The following is a 6,000-nucleotide window of genomic DNA, read 5'->3' as shown; positions in this document are numbered from 1 at the left end:
TTGCTGAACATTTACACATATGCATACATAGCATAATAAAGAAAATACTAATTATGAACAAATCAATCAAAGGGGCTACGCCCTGCAACTCAGTCATATAGGGCTCAGCCCTGCATACAAGCTTTATGGAAGATAGTGGTTTTCTTACTTGTGTCCCGAGCTCCTTAAGCACTGACCCCTCGAGCACGGTCCTCTAATCCGAGCCTCTCCGAGAACCTAGTCACAACACATAAATATCATCCCCATTACTAATTGATTTAAAGACATCTCTCGAAGCCAATCCCGAGCTCTCAGGACCCCCCAAATCCTCACACAAGGTGGCGAAAGCGTCCCCCGAGCCCCCTGGGCGAAAGCCTAAAAACTGAATTTTCCCCTGCCCAGAAATGGCCTAGGGCTGTGGCACTAGCCCTCAAGGGCCGCGACGCCCAGCGTGGCCTCCTTCCCTGATGTAACCTAGCGCTGCGGCACAGAAGAACAGGGCCGCGACGCCCCTTCGCAAACCCAGATTTATGGATTTTTCCCCAACATTTTCCCGAGCCAAAACGCTCCCAAATCAATACCAAGGCATACCTAAGTCTCAAATTCAATCCAAAACCCCATATAAACTATCTAACAACTCAGAAACATCCACAACAAGCCTAAACACACAATCAAATCCCCAATTCACAAATTGGCTTAAAACTTTATAAAACTTAAACCAATAAACCAGAAACTTGAACCACAGCAGCTAATACATAACATAGATGCATAAAACCCTTACCTCAAGTAGAAATTTGCCCCTGAGCCTTCTCCAAGTCCAACTCCAAGCAAATCCCTCTTATTCCCAAACTGAACCTAGGCAAGCTTGATCCCCAAGAATCCACAAAACAGCCACACATATCAGTTGTTAACCTTAATATTTCTCTGCAGAATTCAATCAAGATACTGATTATAACTTACCTTTGAGCCTGGGTCAATCCCCCAATTCCCAGCCTTGAATCCCTTGAACTCTAGCCTAGAATCCTTCAAAACCAGTCACCTTCGAGAGAAAGAAAGAGAGCATCGATAGAGAGAGATACAGAGAGATTAGGTTCCCTTTTGTTCTTCTATCTTCTTTTGCTAGCTGATTCTAGAGTCCCAGCCCCCAAATTGAGCTTATCCATCTGCCTAAAAATGACCTCAATACCCCTTAAGCTAACTCAAATGATCAAACTCTTCCAAGGGCAATTTTGTCTTTTGACACACCCCGCTAAATCCTCAAGTGTACCTAAAAATCCCCATTTACTCCCGACATGTCTAAACCATTGCTATTGCTAATCGCTATTCAGTAATTCCCGATCACCTAATAATATTCCCGAAATACCCCTAGGCTCCTCCCGAGCCGGGTATTTAATCCCGTTGTGACTTTTAAACTAATAAGCTCCCTAAGATCATCTCAGAACGTGCATCACAAATATATCACCGTTATATCAACAACATCACATATATTTCATTTATGCCCTCAACGGGCTAAAATTACCAATTTGCCCCTAACAACCAAATGGGGCCCACATGCATATTTATTTCACCTAAACATGCATTCTAACCACATATTCATCAAATTCGCATAAATTAATAAAGTTTAACAATTATTGCCCTCCAGGCACACTAATCAAGGCCCCAAGCCTTATTAGCAAATTTGGGTCGTTACACTGATAATTAACAATAATAAAACCAATGAATATCACAAATTTTGTAAAGCATTATTATAGTGGGAGTGTTAGTTAGTAACTACTCCATTACAAATATAAAGTTTAGTTGGTTGTGTGTAACACAATCTAAGTATATTTCATTCACATACTAGCACGTAATGAAAATGTTTTTTTTTTTTATAGAAAACAATTGTTGAAACACCATGAATCTAGAAATGGAATTTGGAATTCTATGACATCTGGATTCTTGAACATCCAACTAAAGTTCATTAAAATTCAGTTTGAAACAGGATAATCAAGATGAAGAGAAGAACAGAGGAATGTACAGACTTTTCAAAGTAAGGCTAATAGCCTAAGGTTATAAACAGAAATAAGAATTTATTGCTTGAATAAATACATTCTACTGTAACCAAGCTTAAATCTATTTACATACTCTTATCAATTGCTTTATGCATGGATTATGAGATTAATTTAAATGGATGTCTAAGTATTCTTTACTGAATGGCTGACATGACAAAACTGTTTGAAGATCTCGACCAGAAAGATTGTGTTGTTATTCTTATTATTAATATTTACAACATTCTGATCATTGGGAATGATGTAGAGAAATTATCAATAGAAAATAAATGGTTAAGCTAAACATTTCTAAATTTGAGATTTTAAAAAGCCAAGAATGTTCTATACATTCATATCTATAGAGATTGAAAGAACAATCTTTTGGCACTGTCTCAAGCGGCTTATATAGATAAGAAGTATAAATACTTTAGATTACAAAAATCCAAGAAAGGATTTTTTTCTTCCCGGTCAGGAGGATGTATTATCTAAATAATAACGTCCATTTATTCTTATACTAGAAAAGAAGGACATGAAACATTATTCATACAACTCAGTGATGGACTGTTTAATGTATCGAATGTTATGTCTTCGAATTAACATTTGTTAAATGGTGGGAAAAGTCAGTTGTTGTCGATCCAATGATGGATTGAGTCATTGAATAATTATAAGGACCTAATTTTTTGAGTATCTTGAATATAATGCAGATTATATGTTTGTGTATTTAGGCAGTGACCTAAAATCCCAAAGGATAAAACTGATTTTAAACTAGGTAGAAATCTTCAAAGATTGATATCAGAATCAGTTTCCATAATTGTGGAGAAAACACATTAATATGGAAATGTATTGGACATTTCATAATTGTATGTTTCACCATAGAAGCCGAAATGTAACATTACAAGCAGTTAAATAGGCTATTTAATTTAGTTGAGTTCTTTGCCATTCTGGAAAGGGTTTCAGACTTGAATAAACTACTAGTATCTCATTGTTAATCCAATGGGGATACAACTATTCTAGAAGAACTAGAAATCATGAGAGGGTAAAGCACATGAAATGAAGTATCATTTAATTCAAGATAATTTTACATAATTGATGTATTGATCTTGAAGATAGCTTCAAAACAATTTCTTACAAAACTGTTAACAAAGACTTTGTTAGACAAATTCGTTCAGGATAATGTGATTGACACATTGAGAGAGATGCCTCAATTTGCTTTAGGGCAAGTGGTAGATTGTTGGGAATAGTGCCCTTAAAGCAATTGTAGTTTAAAAATATTTTAAATGAAATAAATAATTGAATTGAATTATTATATATAGACTATGTCTGATATTATGTTGATAATATCAAGTAAATAGCATAAAATTCTAAAGTTGATCTATGTGGTCTTAATCTCATATTGGTATGAGAGGATCGAGATTAAGATAATAAACTTGAAACAGTTTGCATTAAAATAAAGTTATGGAATCTTTAGATTAGTAACTGATAGTACGGTTCGCTAGCATTATGAATACAAGTAACCTAGATCCGGGTAGTAGGACACTTTAGTGAATGTACTTTATATAGTGATATATAGAACTGGACAAAATGTGATTTATTAATAATTTTTTAAAACACTGTTTCATAGTATTAATCAAACACAACAAAAGATGATCTTAATCCTGAGATTACTATGAACTCCTATATATGTCATCTAATCCTTTGATTCATGCGTTAAGGTTTGTCAGAATGATCAGGCTAAGAACAATTATTTTCAGGATTCAATGATATACATGCTGAGAACATAGTTTAATAGATATGGATTCTATACCTTCTTATAGATTGAATAATGGTTCCCTTATGGGTTGACTTTTGGAACTGAAAAGTTTATGAGCGTTCACGTCGCAAACTTGTTGTCACACAACCTTCACTAGTAAAGTCAGCAGTACACTAAGAACAAGATATAGTTAAAAGGGTAAAACAGTAATTTTATTCCCTTTTAATTATGAACCATTAATAGAATATTAACGTTGTATGTAATAATTATATCAATGGACAATTTATTCATTAATAAAGTACTCTTTAAATATATGTCTATAATTATCAAGAGTTCAATATCATATTTATAGTGGAGTAATCACAAGATTAATAAATATGATTATTTAATCAAAGAGCTTAGATTAATAATCTAATATTTATTGGAGCATGATATTATAGGTCCATAGGTCCCTAGGGTGGTTCTATCAACACCATATCAAGGTAACAGTTAATACAAGTGTAAAACTGTAATTTGAAAATTTGAGAAGAATTTTATTCTTTGGGTTAAATATATAATTATATGATAATTGAAGTTGAATAATTAATTTGGAATTCATTATTAAATTTTCGAAAATATGTTTATTGATTTAAATATATAATTTCGAAATAGATACATAAATTAATTAATTAATTTTTCAAATTAATTAATTTATTTGAGTGGTGGAAAATAAAATTGGTAAGTGAAAATAGTTTTTGATTTATCGAGTTTTATAAAGATGATGATAATGACGATCATCAATTTGAATTTAAAATTTAAATTTTGAAATATGATTGTGATTTTTTCCTTAAAAAGATAATACCATATTTTGTGGAACGATTGATTTTAATCAAATAAATAAAAGAAAAATGCAATATCCCTTAAAAGGAATACTGCTACACGCATGACATAGTCCTGAGATTGTGCCATGCGTGTAGCAGTGTACTGATAAAGTATCAGTATTGTTTTTATTATTTATTTAATTAATAATTTGAAAATAGATATTTTCAAATTTGGTAAGTTAGATATTTACCTAAATCAATTACTATCATACGATATTATTATATTACTATTTTTATTAGGAATAATAAGGTAATATATAATATCTCTCTCTATATATATTATATAATAACAAGAAGAAAACAAGAGAGTGGAGATTCAAAAAAAGTTTGAGAATTTGTTAGACAAGAAATTGTCATCATCTTCTTCTTTTATTATAACCCTTCTCAAGCCATAATTCAAGTTCTCATATGTTGAGGTATACTTGTTTTCTAAATTACAAACCCATGTTCTCTATGTGCCCACACACATCTTGACGTGTAGAGAACACTCTGAAAGATCGTGGTTTGAGTACTCAAAGCATTGGATAGGAAGATCGATATATATATATATATACGAAAAGACTCAATGACACTTTATAGGATTCAAGAGGTTAATATTTCTGCTCTTGAATATTTGTATATGTGTGTATATGATATATTTAAGTATGTGTATATTTATATATATGTTGCATGATTAATAATATTGTATATTAATGTTTCTGTTTGGATGTTTTCTTTAACATATAAATTGCTTATATGAGAGATGGAATTTTTTTTGTGTTTTTTAAATTGGGCCCACCACACCATTTTCATTATGCACTCTCATTGTTTTTCCAACACATAGTTTTGGTTAGTTTTGAATTTTGAGATAACCAAAATGAGACTAGGGCTAGTATACTTTATCTAGTCAAGACAAACTAAATTGGGTGTGTATTTGTTTTTTTTTTCTTTTTGTTAATGAGCGTATTTTGTACATACTTATTTGTTTTTGCTTACTTTGTCAAGTATTTATACTCTGCACTAGTCTTGACCGATCACTTACGTTATATAAGAGAATATCATTCGATAGATCGTATTGGCTCCCATTACTTGAGTAGTGGGATGTGATGCTCCTAAACAAGGGCCTTAAGCAAGAAGACACGAAGGAGAGCCAGGACAACACGACAAGGGCCTCAAATAGGACGACACACTACAAGAAAAAATGCTTTCAATAACACCGAAAATGTGTTATCAAAACATACCATAACACTTTTTGATGTGTTAAGACCGACTATGTTATCGTAGGTCAGGGTACTTTACATAACACTTTATCATTGTTATACAGATGTGTTATTATACTGTCAACGATAACACACTTTCTATGTTATTTTAATAAATAGATAAGTGTTTAATTATGTTATTTATA

The sequence above is a fragment of the Humulus lupulus genome, chromosome 2, assembly GCF_963169125.1.
Source record: "Humulus lupulus chromosome 2, drHumLupu1.1, whole genome shotgun sequence".
Taxonomy (NCBI): Eukaryota; Viridiplantae; Streptophyta; class Magnoliopsida; order Rosales; family Cannabaceae; genus Humulus; species Humulus lupulus.
This window is presented reverse-complemented; position numbering follows the sequence as displayed.